We start from the raw sequence: 14,329 nt of genomic DNA, 5'->3' as shown, positions 1-14,329 counted from the left end.
ACACATGCTAACACATATCCCTCTCTTTTTACACAAACCTTCAGTAACAAATCCATATGCATACCTTCTAATGGGACAGAGTGCAGAGGTAATGACAACTGAAGAAATTAAGGAATGGGATTTAGTGTTTTCTCAATCATATAGAACTTTAGAGATCCAAAGAAGGAAAAATAAAACCTAATGGTCAGAGAGTTGGTATGACTGTATCTGTCTTCCAAGAAAATTCTGGGTTAACCTGCATGGAGCGGCCATGGCTGCCACCTTAATATGAATGAGCATGGGGTAGCCGCATGTGTTAAACCAGGTTCCCAAGCCTGTCTGAAGGACCCCCAGTCAGTCATGCTTTCAGGATATCTGAAATGAATATGCATGAGACTGATTTGCATGCGCTGCCTTCATTGCATGCAGATGTATCATTCATTGCAGATATCCTGAAAACACGACGGACTGGGGGGCCCTCAGGACTGGCTTGGGAAGCACTGTTTGAAACAGCCTCACCAGTTGTGATAGCTCTTTAAATTATTATGAAGTTTGATGGTAAGATCTGGGAGTAAGTCTTGATGCTGGATTAACTATGGTACATATAAGAAGCAAAAAGAAAGGTAATAAACCGTGAAACAGTCTTCTACCAATGGGCATCATAGAAGCCAGCACAGTAAAGAATTTAAACATGCTTGGGGACAGATACAGAGGGCAGTGGTGGGAACAGGATTAAGAAGCTTAGTAAAAGACATGGGGAAATTGTGTTTGCTTAAATATCTATATACTAGGGATGAGCATTCGTTCAGGACGAATTAGGCAATTTCAACAAAATTGCCTAATTTGTCCTGGTTCGGGGACCCCAAAACCGAACACGTTTTTCCCAAAATTTCAGTCAAAATTTGTTTTCGGGTTAGTGCGCACTAACGTAAAAATGTTATCGTGCACTAATGGGAGTTAATGTGCACTAACCTGAAGTTCGGGTCTCCCCGAACTTCAAAGGCCTGAATCGCAGGAAATACGATATATTCCCGCAGTGGGCCAAAAACGAAGCCCGAACCAAAAGGTTCGGGCTTTGCACATCACTACTATATGCTCATCTACCCAGAATAGTAGAGAGCAGATGGCTGGACATCTGGGTATACTGAATGGCCCAATTTATTTTATCTGTCATCTATCCAGCATATCCAGCATAGCTCCCTGCTTCAACGGCAGGGGAGAAGAAAAACAACCAATAAGGGCTGAATAACATAGTCTGGGTAAAACAAATAAGCATGGGTGTAGCTTGCTTATTGCGGCGGTTACTACCCCTACTACCCCTAACTAATCAAGCTAGATATTTCACTTGGATGCAGCTCCATCACTGCTTTCTACATTAATGGTGGGGGTGGAAGGGAAATAGAACCAAGAGCTAAGAGAAACAGATGTATGAGAGAAAAAAATGTGTGAAGCTTGCTGGGCAGACTGGATGGGCCGTTTGGTCTTCTTCTGCCGTCATTTCTATGTTTCTATGTTTCTATATTATGTTCCTATTTTAATACTTAAACATCACAACAGAAAACATATAAAAACTGATACCACATTCTAGAAATGCAGGAAGAGTAACATTTACAGAGAAGAAAAATAATCAAATTAAAGCTACACCCTCTTGAATTTTCTAGCACAGTGTTCCCCAGCCCTCTCCTGGAGGCACAACTAACCAGTCAGGTTTTCAGAGTGTCCACAATGTATATGCAAGAGAGAGATTTGCATACAGTGGAGACCCAGGATAGGCAAATCTCTCATGCATATTCATTGTGGCAATCCTGAAAAACCGACTGGAAAGGTGGGCCTCCAGGAGAGAGTTGGGAAACACTATTCTAGCAGTTTACATCCTGCATTTATTTTCTTTTGAAAATTGTGAAGTCTAACTTCTGTTTTTCAAACCTAGAATACTTCTAAAAATGGATACATTGGCTGTTTAACTTCCAAAACTTTAGATTTAACTGAATTCTTTGTTCGTGGATGACTCACCCATCATTAAAGACAATTCTAGAAACAAACATATTCTTGTAAAGAATAGCTAATGAGAAAAACAAAGGGTGTCTAATCCAGAGTGCAGTGGGTTTGATATAAATTGTATTACTCCTTTATGCTAACAAAAAATTGACTTAGCTCATCTCTGATTTTTATTATTCAGACTTTTCAGTTGCTTTTATTTATTGTACCCTTCCAGCCTATGGAGCTACTTCTTTTGAATAATTTATGCCTTTCTTTTTTGTTGCCATTGTCTTCATAATCTCCCTATTTATTTAACAGCATTGTTTTTTCACTCAGACTCACAGAATTAGTACGTATTGGAATTCATGCCACCTGTGCCCTGCATAAAGTAATCTTTATCCCGAACAATGTTAAATATCATTCTACAAATACAGGATTTCATGTTATTGAACTCTACCTTTAAATTCTCAATGTTTTGGCATCTCAGCTTCTGTTTATGTTCTTTTCTCAGAGATTAAACCTTTGAATATTGTGATTCCTGTTCTCTAGTGTCCCATTTCTTTTCATATAATTTATTAATGCTATTAATTCCAGGGCTTTCTCTTCCTTTGAGGACTCCTATTGGTAAGTGGCCATCAGATTTAGGTAGAATGCTTATGTGACCACAAGAAGAAAAAATTGGTTGCAGATTTCCATATACTAAAACAAAGAGGAAACTTGAAATGAATTACTCATTTAAAAAAAAAAAAGACTAAACAGAACTGTATACCGTTTCATGGAAAAAAGATGCAAAATTTGGTTGAACTAATGTGACATTTTCAAACAAATATAAACTCATTAAGTACTGTCAGTTATATTTCAGATATACTATAATCTGTCACTATTTGTAGAAGCCTGACTGTTAATATTTATGAATGAGATAGAGATGATATATAATCTGGGTTGAAAGATGTACTGTATGATCTGTGAACCTTGAACCTAGAGATTTGTGATTGTGGGAGCTTTTTTGGTTTTGTTTTGTTTTTTTTCTTAATTTCCATTGTGATACATAGATTAAATTTTGGAGTAGTTTTGCGTCATCTTTAAATAATCAAGTCCATTTGAACAAACTCTTTGGACTTTTGAAAATCATTATCTAAATAGATAGATCTAGATAAAAATATGAATAAGGGGAAAAAATAAATAGGGACCATCTCAATGCAACCTTTCAAGAAATCAGCATTGTTCATCCTGATTTCCTTAAGAATTCAGGACTACATATTTATGCATGGACTGAAATAAAATCAGAATTGACTTAGCTTCTGAAATGGTGACGTGGAGTTTTCTGACATGAGAACTGTATTTCATGAGGCCATGTACTACATACGAAGGAATTTCCTTACTTCCATGATGTAACTTTAAACAGTTTATTTATTTAAATTCTTTTAATATACCGATGCTCAAGACCAAGTCTTATCGTACTGGTTTACAATGAACTCAGGGGTAAACCAATTAACAATGAAAGCGAAAGTTACATTGCAACAGGGAAAGTCAAACAGGGCTGTTGGAAAAAAGGGATAGATTAACGATTTCTAACTGAAGAGCCGTGCCAGTAAGCACGGAGAAGTTGTTTACATGGTGAAATAAATACAATTTATACTTTATAAATTACACATGGTGAAATTATATACAATTTATACAGAGCGGTCGATTGGACAAGTTATATAAGAGCGTAGTTGGCAAGAACCAGTTCCTTTGAGAGGTGGCAAACAGTTGGTGAAGGTGACAAACAGTTGGTGAAGTTGGTGAAGGATGCGGTGTCCAAATTTCCTGGTTCCTACCATGATGCCATAATATATTAAGGCACATTTGGCTACAGACCCCTGTATTATATGGGGTAGATTTTCAAAGGGTTACGCGGGTAACCCCCGAAAACCTACCCCTGTGCGCCGCCGAGCCTATTTTGCATAGGCTCGGCGGCGCACACAAGCCCCGGGACGCGCGTATGTCCTGGGGCTTTAAAAAATGGGCGGTCTGGAGGCATAGCCAGGGGCATGGTGGTGGTTTGGGGTGGGATGGGGTGGAGCCAAAGGCGGGGCAGCGGTTCAGGGGCGGGCCAGAATCCTCCTGCTCAGTGGCCTGTGCCGGTGGATGGCGAGATGGCGCATGCAAGTTACGCCTGCCAGAGGCAGGCGTAACTCAATGAAATAAGGTGGGGGGGGGGGGGTTTAGATAGGGGAAGGGAGGGAAAGGTGGGGGGGACCAAAAAAAAGTTCCCTCCAAGGCTGCTCTGATTTTGCATGTTATAAAATCAGGTGTACATTTGTGCGCGCCGGGGTGTCTCCTTATCAGCCAGGTTGCATGCCACTGCTCACAACATTCTGGCTACGTGCTGATGCTAACATCCTGCTTGTGTGCCGATGCCATCCTGCCTGCCTTCCTACCTGCCTGCTGACTCATTATCAAAGGCCCATTTCAGCACATCATCAAAAACGCAACATTTTGGGCCTTTAATGATGACATTGAGAACTCGGGCAGGTTGCAAAGCCTTGTCAGGCTGAATCTAATGCATTATTAAATTTCTTCTATGGGCTGGATTAAAAGTGAGAAAGGGCTGGATTTGGCCCTCAGCCCTTAGTTTGCCCACCCCCTGATATAGGTGCCAATAAAATATTCTGACTTGAAATCATGTTAACTGTATTTTAGGACTCTCCTAATCTCCTTTTCCCTAATTGTGATCCATGGAGAAAATTAAGAAACTAATTTACATCTATATCGAATTATGATGTACACTGAAAAACATTTCTCTCTGATCAAAAATATCATGATCATCATACATCTTCTGGTTCAGTTTTTTCCTTGTAAATGCTTCATCATATTTATTTACTGTGCTGTATTGCTTCAAAAAATAGTCTAGTTTTCTTTTGAAGATCCTTAATGTAATAACATTTGGCAATATTTTCCAAAATGTTTCCATTATTTAAATAGCCCCTTCCTCTGATATTATGTACTTCCCTACAGTTCAAAGTCATTAGATACTCTTTCCAGTAGTCAAAATAACTGGGCAGACTGAAGGGGGTAGGTCTTTTTCTGTGATCATCTATTAAGACGATATGCTATATACCTGACAAAGTACTTTAATAACATGGATCATTTGACAATATCTGCCAAAAACTTACAAAACAAATTATCATTTAACTATGCCAATCTCTCACTAAATATTATTATTCTAGGTCTGGGAAGTTTACTTAGAAAAACTAATTCAGATTTTTCTAATGCCTATGTGCACAGATAATTGATGCTGATTAAAAAAAACAGTACAGTAGCATGACAGTGATAACCACAAAATAGTTGGTAATGATGAGGAAGCTCCTGCCATAATTGGTTACATGGAATAGACTTAGTTTTTGGGTACTTGCCAGGTTCTTATGGCCTGGATTGGCCACTAGGGATGTGAATCGTTTTAGGACGATTAAAATTATCGTCCGATAATTTTAATATCGTCTTAAACCGTTATGGAACACAATACAATACAGATTCTAACGATTTATCGTTATAAATCGTTAGAATCGTGAGCCGGCACACTAAAACCCCCTAAAACCCACCCCCGACCCTTTAAATTAAATCCCCCACCCTCCCGAACCCCCCCCCCAATAACTTAAATAACCTGCGGGTCCAGCGGCGGTCCGGAACGGCAGCGGTCCGGAACGGGCTCCTGCTCCTGAATCTTGTCGTCTTCAGCTGGCGCCATTTTCCAAAATGGCGCCGAAAAATGGCGGCGGCCATAGACGAAAAAGATTGGACGGCAGGAGGTCCTTCCGGACCCCCGCTGGACTTTTGGCAAGTCTCGTGGGGGTCAGGAGGCCCCCCACAAGCTGGCCAAAAGTTCCTGGAGGTCCAGCGGGGGTCAGGGAGCGATTTCCCGCCGCGAATCATTTTCGTACGGAAAATGGCGCCGGCCATACGCGTATGGCCGGCGCCATTTTCCGTACGGAAAATGGCGCCGGCAGGAGATCGACTGCAGGAGGTCGTTCAGCGAGGGTTCCGGCGCCTCGCTGAACGACCTCCTGCAGTCGATCTCCTGCCGGCGCCATTTTCCGTACGAAAACGATTCGCGGCGGGAAATCACTCCCTGACCCCCGCTGGACCTCCAGGAACTTTTGGCCAGCTTGTGGGGGGCCTCCTGACCCCCACGAGACTTGCCAAAAGTCCAGCGGGGGTCCGGAAGGACCTCCTGCCGTCCAATCTTTTTTCGTCTATGGCCGCTGCCATTTTTCGGCGCCATTTTGGAAAATGGCGCCGGCTGAAGACGACAAGATTCAGGAGCAGGAGCCCGTTCCGGACCGCTGCCGTTCCGGACCGCCGCTGGACCCGCAGGTTATTTAAGTTATTTGGGGGGGGGTTCGGGAGGGTGGGGGATTTAATTTAAAGGGTCGGGGGTGGGTTTTAGGGGGTTTTAATGTGCCGGTTTTTCGATTTTTCGATTTTTCGATTTTTAACGATTTTTAACGATTTTTCACGATATTCTACCCCCCCAAACGGCAACAATACGATTCCCTCCCCCTCCCAGCTGAAATTGATCGTTAAGACGATCGAGGACACGATTCACATCCCTATTGGCCACTGTTGGAAACAGGATGCTGGGCTTGATGGACCTTTGGTCTGACCCAGTATGGCATTTTCTTATGTTCTTATGTTCTTATAGTAATATAAAAATGGCATCCACCTATCATGATTGCAATGTCTTATCCTCTATTACATCTATCTTCTCAGATTATACAAATTCATGTTAATGAACATGTTAATCATGTTAATTATGTTATTACCCCCATATATCTTAATTATGTTATTACCCCCATATATCTTAATCCAAGTTAATTCGACCTGTTCATTGTAAGACATTTACTTGTCATTGTTGTTATTGTTTAAAATGTAAACCGAATTGATCAATAATTTTGTTATTGGAAAGTCGGTATAGAAAAATGCTAAATAAATAAATAAAAATTCATTCTTATGGATTTGCTGGCCCCTGTTGAAATTCATTTCAGGTTCTTAAACCTCTATTTTAGGACAAGTTCATAGGAAGAAGGTAGTACAGCTTACCAGTACTGGGAATGGTCCTCAGGAAACTGGATTATTTGCAGAATATGACCCCTTTCCTTAAACAAGCATAATACAGTACATATCCATAGGGTATTGGACTTGAGCTTCCAAATTAACATGGCTCACTTTGCCTGTCATTTTTGTTAAGTGATTTATAATTTGCTAGATGTACTATCCAGTTATGAGACTGAATCCACTACTTCTCAGCAATTTTGTGCCATATTCAGTCTACATTTTCTTCAGAAATGCCCAAGCATTGCAAGAATCCTCAAAATCATTCTGTATCTATACCAAACATAGAGATATATTCCATGCAAAGCTTTAGCTACTTTTAAAAATAAAATACTTCATCTAACTACACACTAAAGTAATACTCTGCTATGTAAACATTTTAAAATGTAGCCCTGAAGAAAACACCTGTTTCCTTGAATTCATGATATGGATGGCTAGCCCACATCTTATCCCCTGAGTTCTATCCTCTTTTCTGACACTGGTAACCTTAATTGCTGTACTCAGTGTCAGGGGTTTTTACTTGTACATTGAGTTATACATGCAAATTATTGCTAGCTACTAATTTTCTCACAGGTTTCATTCACCACCTCAGGAAAGATTTGATTATACAGCATCTTGGAAATAGGATGGCTATTTTATGTAATTTATTTGCGAGCACTGTCTCGTGAAGCCCTGAAGTTATTCATACTAATGGTATGATAAGAATGTCAGTCATTGGATGGTGAAAACTCCAAGGATATATTGCCAGCAAAGTTTCTTTTTTCTTGAGGCTGCCAATGTCATCCAGATGGACCTGATGATTATTTCAGATATTTAGCTCCCTAAAGTTCAACAAAGAAATAAGTTAGTTTCTATTGAAATGGAGAGCAACTGATTATAACTATGCTCTTTCAGTGGAATCTAGCCAGCTCAGTAAGAACTTATCATGGCCATTTCACAAGAGGTAAAAGTTTCATTTTGCAGAGTAAATACATTTAACTGCTTATATTCACTGGATAGTAAAATGTTGCCATTGGAAAAAAATGGGTATTTCAGAGATATGGTTGGGGAGGAGAGAAAATGAATCTGGCTAGCACATTCCCACATTTTTCAAAGGTCTTTTTTACGAGGGCAAATTCCTGTTTCCTTACATAACGTTTTTTAAATTACCCTTCCTAGACCCAATTCATTCCATTTTTTGACAAAACATTTACAACAAGTACTTACATATGGATTTGGGAGAATAAAAATGTATATATCCCATATCTGAAAAAGGTAGCATAGAGGCCCTGCCCATCTCAGAAAAGCCAAATAGACCCACTTATGAGCCTGTAGTGGTTTATACCCCAGAGAAGTTAAAGCAGCTGAGCAGCTGGGTAAATGGAGGAAAGATGGACAAAAGTGCAAGGAGTAGAAAATTTCCATCCCATAGAAACAGGATGGCAAAAAGAGAACATATGGCTTATCTACTCTGCCCATCCACCTAATTAATTTAGCATTATAATTCCTATCACATAGACAAGGTAGGTAAATAATGAAGGATCTCTCATGATAAGGGGAATGGAACAACTCCCCTATGAAGAAAGACTAAAAAGGTTAGGACTTTTCAGCTTGGAGAAGAGACGACTGAGGGGGGATATGATAGAGGTGTTTAAAATCATGAGAGGTCTAGAACGGGTAGATGTGAATCGGTTATTTACTCTTTCGGATAGTAGAAAGACTAGGGGGCACTCCATGAAGTTAGCATGGGGCACATTTAAAACTAATCGGAGAAAGTTCTTTTTTACTCAACGCACAATTAAACTCTGGAATTTGTTGCCAGCGAATGTGGTTAGTGCAGTTAGTATAGCTGTGTTTAAAAAAGGATTGGATAAGTTCTTGGAGGAGAAGTCCATTACCTGCTATTAAGTTCACTTAGGGGCGGATTTTAAAAGGAGCGCGAATAGCCTACTTTTGTTTGCGCTCGATACAATTGCTCCGTTTAAGCAGATCAAACAAAATAGAAATAAAAAGAAAATAGACGCTCCCTGGTACACAAAATCACTGCACACCCTTAAAACTCTCCTTAGGAAACTAGAACGTAAATGGCGTAACAATAAAACCACAGAACTAAAAAACAACTATCGCTGTACCCTACGCCGTTATAATAAAGAAATAAATCAAACAAAAAAACTCTACTATGCCAACATCATTGCCAAAGCCAATGGCAATCCAAATACACTATTCAATATAGTAAAAACCTTAACCTCTTCCCAAAATGAAAACTTCATAAATGTCGATACCAACTTCTGTAATAAAATCGCTAAACATTTTGAAACTAAAGTACTTAACATTTCTGCTGAATTCTCAAACCTTCCTTATCCCACTCAAAAAAATGAAGTACCCAGTCAATCATGGTCAGAATTCACCCCTACCTCAGACACTTCTATTCTAGCCATTATAAACAAACAAAAACCCTCCAACTCCCCTTATAATCCATGCTCTGGAGCCTTTTTCAAAGCTCTCAAACTTGAAGCCTGCTCTTTTCTTACTCTTCTAGTTAATCAATCTCTAGAATCAGGTGAATTCCCCCACACTTTAAAAAAGACCTCTATACTACCAATCTTAAAAGCTAAAGCAAAAGATACATCTGATCTCAACAATTACAGACCTATAGCATCTCTTACTTCCCTGGCCAAACTAATAGAATCTGTAGTACTCCATCAGTTAACCGATTTTCTTACAGAGCACAATATTCTTCATATTAATCAACATGGATTTAGAAAAGGTCATTCCACAGAAACACTTCTTCTATCCTCTTTTGATACTTTTTTCCGTGCATTCGACTCATATACAGACTACATTATAGTTTTCTTAGATATATCAGCAGCATTCGATACCATTAATCATCAGATACTCATTTCAGGTCTTCAAAACATAGGCATCACAGGTACAGTTTTGAACTGGTTTACATCCTTCCTCTCCAACCGACCTCAACAAGTCAATTATAGTCAGCACTGCTCTTCCCCATATATCATTAATTCCGGCGTTCCTCAGGGCTCATCTCTTTCTCCTATTCTGTTCAACATATACCTACTTCCTTTATGCTACATTCTATCCTCTCTTAATCTTCAGTTCAAAATTTATGCAGATGACATCCAATTTTTTGTCCCATATAAATCATCCTGGTCAGACACTCTATCTTTAGTTTCTCTATACTTATCTACAATCAACTCTTGGCTCTCCCACAATCGATTAAAACTGAATCCAGCAAAAACTGAGCTCGTATACTTAACTTCCATCTCTGATTCTTCATTAGGTCCACCATCACATCTTACAATTAATAATGTTACTATCCCCATAACACGCTCTGCTATAAGCCTAGGTGTAAACATTAATTCAGATCTTTCTCTAAAACAACACATATCCTCACTTACAAAAAAATCGTTTTTCAAACTACGTCTGTTAAAACATCTTCGTCCTCTACTATTTTACCGAGATTACAGAACCATTCTTCAATCCTTAATCTTCTCTGGCTTAGACTATTGTAATGCTCTCTTCCTAGGATTGTCAGACTCTTCACTATACCCCCTTCAACTGATCCAAAACTCTGCAGCCCGGATACTAACCAGAACATCTTTACGTTATCATATCACCCCTATTCTACAATCATTTCACTGGTTACCCATAAAGTTCAGAATAAAATACAAAATTCTCTCTATTATCCATAGTTTAATTCATAACCATAATCATACTTCTACCTGGCTTTGTTCAATACTGCGCATATACAAACCGACGCGACACTTAAGATCACTTAACCAAAATTTACTAGATATCCCTTCTCCTAAACAAGCCAGATTAGACCTCACTAGAAAAAGAGCCTTTTCAATAGCCGGTCCAACACTTTGGAACACTTTACCAAACCATCTTCGCTCGATATCCAACCCTGCACATTTCAAAAAATCTCTCAAAACATATCTTTTTCAACTTGCATTCAACACGTCTTCTAATTAAACTTAATCATCAATACCGAAATTACCCTCTTAAACATAGTTACACCCATTACAATCCCATTTATACTACACATAACTACAACATACCTGCTCATTCACACGTTTCCAACTATCATACCCTTCTCCCTTCTTCCCTTTATCTCATATAATTTTTACGCTCTATTTCTCCCACTTCCCCTTCCTCCTCCCATTCCCCTTCCCCCCCTTTTTCCCCTTTTCCCCCAAAACAATAAGCCCATGGTTCCAAACTTTTTATATTTTTAATAACCTTATATACTAGCATTCTGTCTAGTTATTACCAATTTTTATGTAAAGTTTAAAAATTCCATTTTATTTTGATTATTTTATTTTTGGTTTTAAATCTGTGAACCGTTTTTGATAAAATTTCTTTTTTAAAAAACGGTATATAAATACTTTTTAAATAAATAAATAAATAAAAAAGTACGCTGGATTTTAGTAGATACGCGCGGAGCCGCGCGTATCTGCTAAAAACCTGGATCGGCGCGCGCAAGGCTATGGATTTTGTATAGCTGGCGCGCGCCAAGCCGCGCAGCCTACCCCCCGTTCCCTCCGAGGACGCTCCGAATCGGAGCGGCCTCGGAGGGAACTTTCCTTGTGCCCTCCCCCTCACCTTCCCCTCCCTTCCCCTACCTAACCCACCCGCCCGGCCCTGTCATAAACCCCCCCTTACCTTTGTCGGGGGATTTACGCCTCCCTCTGGGAGGCGTAAATCCCCGCGCGCCAGCGGGCCTCTTGCGCGCCGGGCCGCGACCTGGGGGCGGGTACGGAGGCCGCGGCCACGCCCCCGGACCACCCCAGGCCGTAGCCACGCCCCCGTACCCCCGCCCCCAAAATGCTGCCAACATGCCCCCAAAACGCCGCGACGACCAGGCCCGCCCCCAACACGCCCCCCTCGGAGAACCCCGGGACTTACGCGAGTCCCGGGGCTCTGCGCGCGCCGGTAGGCCTATGTAAAATAGGCTTCCCAGTGCGCAGGGCCCTACTCGCCTAAATCCGCCCGGTTTTGGGCAGATTTAGGCGAGCAGGGTTCTGAAAATCCGCCCCTTAGAGAATAGCCACTGCCATTAGCAATGGTTACATGGAATGGACTTAGTTTTTGGGTACTTGCCAGGTTCTTATGGCCTGGATTGGCCACTGTTGGAAACAGGATGCTGGGCTTGATGGACCCTTGGTCTGACCCAGTATGGCATTTTCTTATGTTCTTATGTTCTTATGAAGGGCTACGAGGCTCTCTGGGAGAAGTTCTGGATAGCTGGGAAATTCTAAGGTACTTCCACCTCAGCTGAGCTAAAAGGAATCAGACTTGTTTGAGAAGAGGCTAATGAGAGAGAACAATCAAGACTCTGCATAGAAGCTGTCAATTCAATGTTTTGAGAACAGCATGTGGTAGGCCTGATTGACAAATGGAAGAGTAGTAAATCATCTGGACCAGATGGTATACAACCCAGGGTTCTAAAGGAACTCAAATAGGAAATTTCAAATCTATTAGTTAAAATTTGTAACCTATCATTAAAATCATCCATTGTACCTGAAGACTGGAGGGTGGCTAATGTAACCCCAATATTTAAAAGGGGGGACCAGGTAGTTTGACTTCAATGCCAGGAAAAATAGTGGAAAGTGTCCTAAATATCAAAATCACAGAACATATAGAAAGACATGGTTTAATGGAACACAGTCAGTCAGAATGGCTTTACCCAAGGCAAGTCTTGTCTCACAAATCTGCTTCACTTTTTTTAAGGGGATAATAAACATGTAGATAAAGGTGAACCGGTAGATGTAGTGTATTTGGATTTCCAAAGGCATTTGACAAAGTTCCTCATGAGAGGCTTCTAGGAAATGTAAAAAGTCATGGGATAGGTGGTGATGTCCTTTCATGGATTACAAACTGGTTAAAAGACAGGAAACCGAGAGAAGGATTAAATTGACAATTTTCTCAGTGGAGGGGAGTGGGCAATGGAGTGCCTCGGGGATCTGTACTGGGACCCGTGATACAGATGATACAAAATTATTCAGAGTAGTTAAATCACTACTCTTAGCAGAAGGTATGGAGATTACTACCTTTAACCAATATGATTTGATGCTTTTAATGCAACTGCAACATTGCTCCCTGATTAGATGGCAGGGAGAAAAGAGGAATTGGATGCAGACAATAACCGATGGCCCCAACTTGCATGATCTGGGATACTGATAGACAGACATAAGAGGACTGTTCTACGGCTAAGTCCTAAAGGAAATGAAGAAGATGTGGTTAATGCAGTTAGTATAGCTGTATTTAAAAAAGGATTGGATAAGTTCTTGGAAGAGAAGTTCATTACCTGCTATTAATTAAGTTGACTTAGATAATAACCACCACTATTACTAGCAACGGCAACAGTAACATGGAATAGACATAGTTTTGGGGTACTTGCCAGGTTCTTATGGCCTGGATTGGCCACTGTTAAAAACAGGATGCTGGGCTTGATGGACCCTTGGTCTGACCCAGTATGGATTGATCTTATGTTCTTATGTAAAGCATGCATCAGGGTATCTTGCTGATGTAGTGGTTAATACCCTTAATCAATAAACCTTGATGTTTTTAATGCAAGTGCATTATCTCTCTCTGCTTTGAAGGAGGGGAGTGGGGGTGGAGGGAAAGAGGAATTTGGATACAAAGACAATGCACACGAGCCATGACTTTTTTTATAGTCTGGGGTACTGATGCACAGACATTTAAGGAAAAAACACAGGACTGTTTCTATGGCCAAGTTCATAAGCAAAGCATGTCAAACAGCACTGACTGATACATTTATTTTATTTATTTATTTATTTATTTAAAGAATTTTTATATACCGGGGCACGTAGCAAAACATCACCTCGGTTCACAGTGTAACATAACATAGCAAATAGCTTTACAATGAATATAAATAACGGTTCACAATATAAAATGATATAGTAGCAGGCTTTACAAAAGATTATTATCTGCTTGTAAACTATATACAAGAGACTGAAAATTAACTATATACAAGGGAGGATGCAGTCAAATTTGACTGATAACATGGGCAACAGTAAAGGTTTGGGGAGGAGGGGGGTGGCGGAGAGGTAGGGTGAGCTGAAGGGAATATGGAATGGTAACATGGGAAACAGTAAAGGTTAGGGGAGGAGGGGGGTGGCGGAGAGGTAATGTGAGCAGAGGGGAATATGGAAGTCGGAGGAGGAGGGAGATGAGAAGGCGGGTAGATGCGGGAAGTGTATTAGTAAGTTTGGATCAGGTAGGGGGGTAGAGTTGTAGATGTGGATGGTAGTCA

This window comes from Rhinatrema bivittatum, chromosome 5, assembly GCF_901001135.1.
Source record: "Rhinatrema bivittatum chromosome 5, aRhiBiv1.1, whole genome shotgun sequence".
NCBI classification, from domain to species: Eukaryota; Metazoa; Chordata; class Amphibia; order Gymnophiona; family Rhinatrematidae; genus Rhinatrema; species Rhinatrema bivittatum.
Note: the sequence above shows the minus strand (reverse complement) of the source record.